The sequence below is a fragment of the Panthera leo genome, chromosome B1, assembly GCF_018350215.1.
Source record: "Panthera leo isolate Ple1 chromosome B1, P.leo_Ple1_pat1.1, whole genome shotgun sequence".
NCBI classification, from domain to species: domain Eukaryota; kingdom Metazoa; phylum Chordata; class Mammalia; order Carnivora; family Felidae; genus Panthera; species Panthera leo.
The window spans coordinates 100,030,101-100,042,346 of record NC_056682.1 but is presented as its reverse complement, the minus strand read 5'-3'; the positions used below and the strand labels follow the sequence as shown (position 1 = coordinate 100,042,346).

Genomic DNA, 12,246 nt, shown 5'->3' with positions numbered 1-12,246 from the left:
GGTGGCAGGGGGAGATGTTGGCCAAAGGTCAAAAACTTTCAGTTAAGAGGAATAAATTCTAGGGATGTAATAAACAGCATGGTGGCTATAGTTAACAATAACAAATTGTACACCTGAAAGTTGCTAAGAGAATAAATCTTAAATGTTCTCACAACAACAGAAAGCAATTACGTGAGGTGATGGATATGTTAACTAACCTTATCATGGTGGTCATTTTTCAATATATATGTGCATCAAATCATCACATTGCACATCTTAAACTTACACAATGTTATGTGTCAATTATATCTCAATAAAGCTAAAAATAAAAGATGATCTTCAATATCAATACCAGTGAAAAGTAGAATCATGATTGTGTTTGGTAATTTCAAGTTGGATGAATGTGGTTGAATTGATTCAGTAATTTTGCCTTCTTGTGGATTTAACTCATTAAGCTTCCTTTGAAATTTCAGTTTTGCACTACTCCAGACTGCAAAATCTATATGCCAAAAGAAAAAAGAAAAAAGAAAAAAGAAAAAAAAAAAAAAGAACCAGAACCTTTTTTTAAAGCTCTATTGAATTTTTCTGTGCACTTCTGAAGGTCTGTGGTTTTTATCATCAAACCACAAAAAAAGCAGGATTAAGACATGTGGGCCTTACAGTGATGGTGAAAACTTCACATTAATTATGGATGAAAGTTTCAGCAGAGCCAAACAAGTTCAGATTAAGTTTGGCAAATTTATTGTTATTTTCCAGAAAACTAGCCAAGCATTACAGGGGGGAATACCCATCCTCTCTCCCTCCACCACCACATGTTCCCTTTTGTATCAATTGTGACATTGAGATTTTGGCAATTTTGCTCTGGATTTATGAGAATTGGAAAGAAGTCTAACAAGCAGCAAACTCTCGGGCTTTCTTTGTGGACATCCATCCCAAAGAAGTTCACATTTGGAAATCTGCTATTGCTGATATCTGCCTCTTGTACTAAATCTCACCCTTAAAATGTCCCAGATCTTCTTGTGATATGGCTAGCTCTCAGAAAAATATTGCTGTTGCCAGACAGCTGAGAACCCTTAATACTGATATAATACTTTCTTAAAAATCATTGTTTATTCTCAAATATTGTAAAAATACATTTTGTTATATGTAGGTTTTCAATATCAAATATCCACTCTAGGTCAGTCTTTCTCTACCGACTTACATGGTGGTCATGGATATTGGCATTTGAAAACTTGGGTTCAGATCTGAATTTTACCCTCCCTTACCTGCTGTGCAAGCTTGAAAAATGACTTCACCTCTGAACATCCCTTTCTCTAGAAGAAATAGGGCTTTTAATCCAGTATAATGCATTTCCCATGCCCATAAGGGACCTGGAAGAAAAAAGTTGGCACATTCAATGGGGTTGATGGAAGAGAGTTTAATGAAGGGACTATAGACTTGTGGGTGGGGTTAATGGGAAACCAGCAAGGGGGTGAAAAAGCACCAGCTGGAAACTATTACTATCTTTACACTTGAAGGGGTGAGGAGAGGGAGAGGTTACCAGAAGCCCCAAGAACTGCAGCTATAGGTCAAGGCTACCCAGTAGGAGCTGGAGATGTAAAGTGTCTAGGGGAAAAAGAAAAAAAAAAAAAAACTAGCATAGGAACATCTAATATTTACTTTAAAAATAAATAAAATAGTTATAGATGGAAAGAGTGAGTTTTGTGAACATATCAACAGTTGGAAACTGGTGATAATACTCACAGCTTTTTTCATTACTAAGAAGAAATAACAAAAGACACATTCCCTGGGATTTATTAAAATATAAATTTCAAATTTACAAAAAGTGTGATATGACAAACCAATGGAAAAGAATTGATAATTCTGAAACAAAGCTAAATGCATAAAAGGAGTTCCAATATGAGAAAAAACTATCAGGGGGAAGATGGTTTCTCAGTAAATATTGATTGGAAATTGGTCAATAGCTTTGAAAAAAATTGGATGCTTGTCCAACTTTTTTTTTTTTTTTTTTGGAGGGGTTTCTTATAAACACTGATGAGATTGTGTTAAAAATCTCTGAGTAAGATGAGAAATCAGTTAGTTTCTTCTTGAAAGTCTGCTTTCAAGATGTATATTTATTCAACTTTAATAGTCAAGATGTGTATCAAACAATTTTGTTGTCCTTCCAGTGTATCCGAGGTAAGAGTTTTCCCCTTTATAGTTGATTGGAAAGAAGAGGATGTGGAACACAGCCATACACAACCCATGAAAGGTATAAGTGAGAGAGAGAATTAATCATTTGTTGTTGTAACTTGTTATTGCTGTGTATTTTAGTGCAAACTATCTGATCTAGTTTATAAATTTTAACAAATATTTTTAGAAAACCTAAAGCTGCTCAACATCTTTACCATCCTACAAATAATACAAAAATTTAGAATGATCAATATGCCACTTTTTACTTTTACTTTAGTTTTTTTAATCCTCAAAGGAAAAAAGATTATTTTACACCATTAGTATTTTTTAAATCCATAATAATTTTTTATTGAAGTAGAAATAGAATTAACATGCCATGTTATATTAGTTTCAAGGGTACAATATAATGATTCAATAGTTCCAGACATTGCAGTTTCCATCAAGATAAGTGTACTCTTAATCCCCTTTATCTATTTCACCCATCCCCCCAACTACCTTCCCTCTGGCAACCACCACTTTGTTCTCTGTATTTAAGAGTCTGTTTTTTGTTGTTGTTGTTTGTTTCTTTGTCTCTTTTTTGTTTGTTTGTTTGCTTTGTTTCTCAAATTCCATATAGCTGAAATCATTTGCTATTCATCTTTCTCAGTCTGTCTTACTTTACTTAGGTAATCCGTCTATATTGTTACATGAAAAGATCTCATTCTTTTTTTATGGCTGTATATACTACATCTTCTTCATTAATGTTTGTTTAAATTTACTCACATATGTAACCTTTTATCTACTCACCATTGCTTTTTTTTCATCTTAGTCTTCCGGGATTGTTCTCCTACTACCTCAAGTGCATTATTTAAATTCTAGAGTCTAGAGGTTCCTTTAGAGAAGTGTGTGCTGATAAACTTGCACAGCTTTAATTTCTTTGAATATGTCTTTATATAACTTTCATGTTAATAAATAGTTCCACTGTCCACATCATTTCAGCTTCACAGTCGTTCTATATTGTACATTGAAAATGTACCACAGGGAGTTTTATTGTTTTTTGCTGAAGAATCAGCAGTTAGTCCAATAGATGTTCTTTCACAGTTGATCTCTTTTTTGTCCTAGCTGCTTTTAAGTTCCAGTCTTTGTTTTTCTTCTATTATTTAATTATGATATGCTTGGGTGCATCTTATTTATTATGTTGGAAGTCATTGTTCTTCCTGACTTTGAGGTTGTAATTCTTTCATAATTTTTGGAAAATTATCAACCATTAGGTCTGAATACTTTGTTTCCCTAATCTCTGTAGCATCTCCTTCTGGTAGTCCAATAATCATTTATCAGAACTTTTCATTCTTCCTTCCATGTGTCTTCATAGATATTTTTTTTAATAACTCTCATTACAGAGGGAAAACAATGGTAATTTTTCCTACTTATGTCCTGCTTCTAATTATACTGAGTGAGTCATAGATGATAAACCTGTTAGATGACAGCCATCTAGTTTAGGGACTAGAAAATCCTTTTTACATTCAGAATTAACTTATAAAATTCCTTCTCTTAAACTATTTATAAAAAAATATTTTTATTCAATTAACCTATTCAAGAGACAGTAAGCTCACTGCAAAAATTTTCAGAAACTACAAGGAAAACTATCAATAAAATTAAAAGGCAAACTACTGAATGAGAGAAAATACTTGCAAATATTTACAAATCATATATCTGACTATTATATATTTACATATATACACACACATATATGAAAATTCATACAACTCAATAGCAAAAAAAAAATATGTGAGTTAGAAATGTGCAGAGAATCTAAATGGACATTTTCCCAAAGAAGACAAACAGGTGGCTAATAGGTACATGAAAAGATGCTCAACATCACTAATCATCAGGGATTGCAAATCAAAACCACAAGAGATATCACTTCACACCTGTTAGAATAGCTATTTTCAAAAAAAGGTGTGTGATAACAAGTGTTGGTGAGGATGTGCAGAAAAGTGAACACTTGTGCACTGTTGGTGGGAATGTAAATTGGTGTGGCCACTGGAAAACAGTATTGGGATTCCTCAAAAAATTAAAAATTGAACTACCATATGACTCAGCAATTAGCAAGTTCTGGAAATTTACCCAAAGGAAATGAAAACAGGTGGAATGTTATTCAGGCATAAAAAAAAGAATGAAATATTATCATTTGTGACAGCATAGATGAATCTTGAGGTGTTATGTTAAATTAAACAAATCAGACAGAGAAGGACAAATACCATATAATTTCACTTCTACGTGAAATCTAAAAAGCAAAACCAACCTCACAGATATAGAGAATAGACTGGTGATCAGCAGGGGCTGGGAGTAAGGGTTGAGTTAAATAAATGAAGAGTCAAAAGGTGTAAGTTTTCAGTTATAAAATAAATAAATCATGGAGATATAGTGTAGAGCATGGTGACTATAGTTAATAATGCTGTATTGCATATTTGAAAAATTTTTAATGTTTATTTTTGAGAGAGAGAGACAGAGACAGAGACAGAGACAGAGACAGAGACAGAGCATGAGTGGAGAAGAGGCAGAGAGAAAGGGAGACACAGAATCTGAAGCAGGCTCTAGGCTCTGAGGTGTCAGCACAGAGCCCATCATGGGGCTCGAACTCATGAACCTGGAGATCATGACGTGAGCCCAAGTTGGCCACTTAACAGACTGAGCCACCCAGGTGCCCCTATATTGCATATTTGTGAGTTGATAAGAGAATAGATCTTAGAAGTTCTCATCACAAGAAAAAAAAAAGATCTGTGACTCTGTATGATGACAGATGTTGACTAGAATCATTGTGGTGATCATTTACAAGATATACAAATATGAAACATGTACAGCTGAAACTAACATAATGTTGTATGTCAATTATACTTCAAAGATAATTCATAGGAATTATATTTGCCTTCAAATGTTTTAATGAACCTCAGGATTTGACATGATGTATTTACTATCTTGAACTACGTCTTTCACAATTGCTGTTCATATTTGGATTCGTGTAAATTTTTTTTTTATTCTAGATAATTTAACTTATTAGAAAGGAATTGGGGCACATGGGTGGCTCAGTCGTTTAAGTGTCTGACTTCGGCTCAAGTCATGATCTCGTGGTTTATGGGTTCAAGCCTGTGTCAGGCTCCGTGCCGACAGCTCAGAGACTGGAGCCTGCTTCAGATACTGTGTCTCCCTCTCTCTCTCCTTCTCCCTGACTCATGCTCTGTCTCTGTCTCTCTCAAAAATACATGAATATAAAAAAAATTATAAAAAAACAAATGAGTTAATTATTAAAACCCCTACTGTAAATATATTTAAGGTTTGATTTCTTAATTTTAGTATTATCAATATTTGATCAGAAAACACACAACACAGGATGGGGAGAGTACTGAGACTGGCATGTAGTTCTTTCCAAAGGTATATTGTCTTTTAAAAGCCCTGGAATAATATTTTTAATGTATCAGGTTATTCCTTTTAATAGAATAAATGAAATTTCCAAGTCATTTTTACTAACATATGCAAAATCCAGAAATAGACTAAAATTCAAACCTCAAAAGATAATTATGGGATAAGTATCTGGAGAACTTTCTGACCATAAATTCAGTAATGCATAATTTCAGGACTGTATATTATACAGGTGTTGGAAAATTAGGGAAGTAATGATACAGAGATTTAAAGAATTTAAAGATAACTGATATTTAAGTGTGTTAGTTCGGAGGAGAATGAATCAATAATTTTGAGAAGAGTCATAGTAACACATAAAATTCAAAAGACTAACATATTTATTTCAAAATAATATTTTGAGAAGCTGAGAGTAAATAAATTTTCAAATGTATGAGTTACTTGCTCTTTGAAGTTAAAGGCTTGACAAGGTTTATATGGGATTTGACCAATTAAAAATCATAGAAAACCAGTATTTGAGATGAGAGACATAAAAATGTGACCTACTTTAGTCAGAGGACATTGTATAGTTGAAGATAAGTTGCAAATATTTATAAAATAATTTAGGAAAAGAAAAACAGTAAAGAAACTATGTAAAACTGAAATAGTGTAGTACTTAATATAAGCTTTAAAATAAGATTTCCTGGATTCAAATTTCTGGTTCCACCACAGCTAATACTGTTTGACTTTGACTTTGAGAAACTTATGCTCTCTTTGTTTCATTTTCCTACAAATTGGAGATAATGGGATCTACCTTATAAGATTTTTTTTTAAAAAACAAATAGATTAGGGGCGCCTGGGTGGCGCAGTCGGTTAAGCGTCCGACTTCAGCCAGGTCACGATCTCGCGGTCTGTGAGTTCGAGCCCCGCGTCAGGCTCTGGGCTGATGGTTTGGAGCCTGGAGCCTGTTTCCGATTCTGTGTCTCCCTCTCTCTCTGCCCCTCCCCCGTTCATGCTCTGTCTCTCTCTCTGTCCCAAAAATAAATAAAAAAAGTTGAAAAAAAAATTAAAAAAAAAAAACAAAAAAAAACAAATAGATTATTCCAAAATGCTTAGTACAGTGACTAGCACATAAAGTGCTGAATGCATGTGAGATATTATTGGCATATAATATTGCTATTATAATAATGGTTAGGAAACACTTCCATGACATTACCTTATTATCCTGCCCTTCCCTAAAGCTGATTATATACATATACATATGTATATGTATATGCATATATATATATGCAAATAAGCATCATGTGTGTGTCTGTGTGTGTTAATTTTCACTAACTTGTGATTCAATGAAGTCAATAAGCAAATTTGTATTTTGAGGTCCAGTTATAAATCAATACTAAGAAGTCAATATAGCCGAATGGTTAAGAAGACAGATGCCTCTTGAAAGTAGACTGCAATTGGGGCGCCTAGGTGGCTCAGCAGCATGGAGCCTGCTTGGGATTCTCTCTCTCCCTCTGTCTCAACTCCTCCCCTGCTTATGCTCTCTCTCTCTCTCTCTCTCTCTCTCTCTCTCAAAGTAAATAAATAAACATAAAAAAAATTAAACTGCCATTTACTAGCTGTATGACCCATGGAAAGTTACTTTATCTCTACTGGTTTTAGCTTTGTCATCTATAAAATGGTAATAATAATAGTATTTTCTTCCTGGGTTTCTTCTGAGTATTAAGTGAGTTAATATGTGTAAAATACTTAGAATAGTGTTGACACAGTAATCATTTAGTTATATTGCTATGTATTATTTAATGATTGTTTATTTTAATTACATTCATGCCCTCTTTAATATTTTATTGTACAAACAAAATGATAATGTAGTCACATCTACTCATGGGTATATTTAAAATGTCAGAAAACTAAACTCTGCTTTATGTATTAGGACTTATGTATAATTAGGACTCAGTTAAGCTCAATTGATTAGCTTTTGAAATAGATGAAGAAACCACATGGGTAGATTTTCTATGTTCTTACCCACTGCAAATGCCTCCCAGTTATATAACATTTAGTCATTTCTCTTTTTCCTTTCCTTCTTCTGCCTTCTTCTAAATCCAAGTGAAATATATATACTGTTCTTTTTAAAACAATGGTCATTCAACCCTAAATAAATTATGTACTTAGTATAGTTTTGAAACGTTACCCATTAAATCTTTTTCAACTACATTCCCACATCAATTTTTAACTTTGAGATTTGGAAGACATATATATATATAAATAAAAGAGAGCAAAATTGAATTATTTCTTTAAAAATGTTTCCTTAAAGTATGCCAAAGTTATAAATGGCAACTTGTCAGATTATGTTTTGCTTCACAAAATATAAAAAAATTTCAGCTATGAGTTTCAAGACTGCCTGTGGGTAATGAACATACCATTAAAATATGATTTGTCCATAGCAAACTGTTAATTAGTAACAAGGTTTTAAAACTTAATATGCAATGACTATATTCTTAGATAGAAGACTCATAGCAAAATAATAGAATTCGATAAACAAAGTAAGGAATAGTTTTGTGTATGCATTGCTACAACTGAAGTACCTATCTGTATAATCAACTGACCAAAAATCAAAGAAAATTTTAATGTGATATTTAGAGTTAAAAATATTTTATAATGTCTTCAGGTGAAAAATGCTTTTTCCAAAAAAAAGCCTCTTTGCTCATAGAGTAAATATAATAGTAAACTTAACTGTTTAAAACATGTTTTTACACATACTATTTCTTCTGATGGAGAACAATCCTGTTATGCTTATTTTCATTGACAGGTGACAGATGAGGGATATGAGCTTAAGATTAAGCATTTCAATGTATAATTTCTGACTTTAAGTCTGGGGTCTTTTTTGTTGTTGTTGTTTATTTATTTATTTTGAGAGAGAGCAATAGAGCACAAGCGGGGGGGGGGGGGGAGCGCTGAGAGAGGAGGAGAGAGAATCCCAAGTAGGCTCTACTCTGTCAGCCCAGAGCCCGATATGAGGCTTGATCCCATGACCTGTGAGATCATGACCTGAGTTGAAACCAAGAGTCAGATGCTTAACCAACTGAGCCACCCAGATGCCTCTAAGTCTTAGGTCTTTTGATTTTACTCCTCTGAATATTGAGAAGAGGTCAATGCTTTGAAATGTGGAAATTATAAACCATTCTTTCAAATCAACTTAAGCACATCCTTTTTTATTTTTATCTGTAGTGCATGAATAAACTTTTAGAATTTTGTTATGCTACAGTATATAGCAATGACAAATATTTGGTGGGTACTTTAAGAGATGATGACTATAAAGTTACTACATTTCCTCAAGTATTCATAGTCACAGCAATCTTTGCCATGGTAAAAAGGGAAGAAGGGAAGATTGACTTGAAGACAACCTCTCTGACCAAAGCAATAGTGAGGCTCAAAAGGCAAATGCCCCCAAATTTCACAAGCAAGCAAAAGCGACAAAACCATTTAAGTAAGTCCTGTCTTCAGTTCACAAGTGGTTGGTTACATGGGAACTTGGTTGGGCCCATTACTGAGCATTTAGTGAACTGCTGCATTGAAAGGATACAGCCTCAGTTTTGCCATCAAGATTTTTTTTTTCTGATTTTGATCAGTTTTCCCAGAGGCAGTAGCTCAGGTTCCTTTTTAGAAGGCTCTATTTTTTTTTATGTTTATTTATTTTTGAGAGAGAGAGAGAGACAGAGAGACAGAGTACAAGTGGGGGAGGGGCAGAGAGAGAGAGGGAGACACAGATTCTGAAACAAGCTCTAGGCTCTGAGCTATCAGCACAGAGCCTGATGTGGGCTCCAACTCAGGAACAGGGAACTCAGGAACACGGAGGTCATGACCTAGGCTGAAATCAGATGCTCAACCAACTGAGCCACCCAGGCACCCCAGAAGGCTCTGACTATTTGATTTCTACACTCTCTAGGCTAAAAACCATTTCAAGCTCAAATACGCTGGCTCAAGTCTCAGTAGAAATGTTATTTACCAAAGAGAGTAAGATTCCCTGATTGTTTTATCCATCCTCTATCAAATAATGCATGTGATCAGATGATGACCTACTGGTGGTAAGAGCTGGGTTGATCTTAATGATTCATAAAGTAAATCACAAATATAGAGACAAAGGGACACTGTCAGCTTTACTCTAGTGACAGTTGGTAATGCCAGAAAGAGGGCAATACTTAAAAATTATTTACATTTGTTTCAGGGAAGAAGATGGGGGAATGACAAATCTGTATTATTACATCATTGGAAAAAAATGCAAATAAAGATTGAATGACAGTGAAATCACCTATTTTCTTGTGCTTTTTGCCAAATTGCCACCAGAAGATTGTTTTCATATTAAAAAGAAAAAACTAAAGTATGGGGAGTTAAAGATCTTGCTGCTCTGGTACAAATGACAAGAGAGAATACATAATTGGGTAAAACTTAAACGGCTGTATACAAAATGCCTTGTAACTATTAACAAAATAATGTTACTTCTGAGTGCATTCAAGAGATGTGCGATTGTGTTTTGTCAGTCCCTATGAATACTTGCCCTCATTCAGTAAAATGAAGTTATATAAATAAATTTCACTCATTGCTGGCTGTGGAAAAAGAAAGCAAAATAAATAAATAAATAAACACATACATACATACATACATACATAGTTTTAAGGTATTCTTCCCCAAATACACATCTTGCTGAATGATTTGAGAGATAATAATGTTTAAGGAAACAGTCTCATTTTTGCCTTTGGGAAATGTCAGGGGTATAGAAATTTTTCCAAGAAAGAATGGAGAGGGTCTATTTGCCTCAGGCCAATAGAGCGTATTTGATTTGAGGTAAAAGAAACCAACAACAAAAACAGACTTTAGATAGCTTTCCTGGAGTGTTGACTACCCTTACTAATCATCAACACCTCACTGCACACCATTGCTGGGAGAGGAGAAAACATCCCTCTCTTTCATTTTTTTTTTTTTTTTTCCTTTAAAAGGCCAAACATGCTGTCTTTGGATAGATTTCAATCCTGCTTTAATTCATTAAAAAGTGAAACAAAATCACCATTTACATCCCTGACAGCTGGCAGGTGTTGTGTGTTCTTGCTACTCCTGCCAAGTTGCAAAGGTTTCATTCAACTCAGTCACGGGTCCTTGGAGAGCCGCGAATGTGGAGCCCATCAAAACACCCTGGTAACAATGGGGCTGGGACCTGCAGGCATGGGGGTATTGTGCCAATGCACCGGTGTGTAGGAAGTCATAACTTCTCAAAACTTCAAAAAGAAGCCTGCAACAAAAGCTTTGAGAGGGTTCAGATCATGGGGCGTTTCAGTGCCACTTGGGGTAGAAATGTATCAAAATGTTGTCCATTATCTTTAATATTCTTTCTAGATATCTGCAGTAAGAAATGTATTTTTAAGAGAACATAAATAGTAAAAAAAAAAAATTGGGGATTTAACTACCTTCCATTAAAAAAATATAGAACAGGGGAACTTGTCATGGGTGAATGCAAATACATCTAAATTTGGGAACATAGCAGCATTCTTGGAAATTAAAACACATATTTTCTTTGATTAAAAAAATACAAATTTCCTATGAAGATGGGGTGTGTTATGAGTAGGGTGGTGATAAAATAATGAATTATGAGCTTCTTTATGTGATTTACTTGTAGAAACAAAAAAAATACTGAATTAAAACATGGCCATAAGAAATGGCTAGTTGTAAATTAATTAATTATGGTAAAGTTTAGATTTCTCTAATTGTAATTTTCTGTCGGCTTGGTTGATTATAATTACCACTAGCCTGGCAGTGAGAGATAATGCAGGAATAAAGTAACTAAGTGTTAATTGCATTTCTTGACCAAGATTAATTTATAAAGATACCACAAGATACCATAGGAGTCCATGTAGACTAGTGTTTTCAAATCTACTTTTGAAGTCTGAGTCCCTGAATTCCTACCATTTTTGCCATAGATGTGTGACTTTGGGCAAGTTACTTAATCTTTCTAATCTTCTATACCTTTACTTATAAGGAATAAAATAACAGTATCTACTTTAGAGAATAAAGAAAAAATAAGAGATTAAGATGAAATGTTTAATCAAGTTACATTATAATCACATTATATAAGCATTCAAAATGTTAATTCTAGTTATTACTATAATTTAAGGTATATATTTAATTTGATAGTTTCCAGAAGTACCAGCATAAATAATGTATTCAAGCACTATACTAATGAAGTAGGACTGTCATCCTTGGACATGAAAGTCAAATGATTTGCAGACTGGACATGGATGTGACTGCTCAGTTTTGTTCTTAGCGCTTTAAAGTAGAATCAGAATTTTAATATAGATCCCTAATTTTGATTTATAATCAAGACTTTCTGACCAGGTGAAGTTGGGGGGGAGGGGAATAAACCTAGAATAAAATGGAGAGAGCATATATTTTGCTTATATTGTGATTCATGCATTTATATTTTAACACTGTAAATAAATGTTTTATTTAATCAATTAACATGAACGTGTGTGTGTGTGTGTGTGTGTGTGTGTGTGTCTGTGTGTAAGTATTCAACCTTTGAGGACATCATCACATTACCACGGGCACCTGGAAAAGATCCAGAGCCACTTTCATAACTGAGTCTCAATACAGCCCAGGAGTATGGACAAATAAAACTGGATTTATTAAATTAAACAACAGCTTTAGGCATAAGAAACTATTTATCAATCT

General features: G+C 33.9%; 1 long non-coding RNA gene across 1 annotated transcript in view; it reads right to left on the bottom strand.

Annotated features, from left to right (window-relative positions):
• Positions 1-12,246, bottom strand: part of LOC122217882 — a 62,533-nt gene that overhangs the window by 21,316 nt on the left and 28,971 nt on the right. The window contains exon 2 of the long non-coding RNA XR_006201726.1: positions 1,245-1,349. This is a non-coding gene — a long non-coding RNA (uncharacterized LOC122217882). The remainder of the gene's footprint in view (positions 1-1,244; positions 1,350-12,246) is intronic.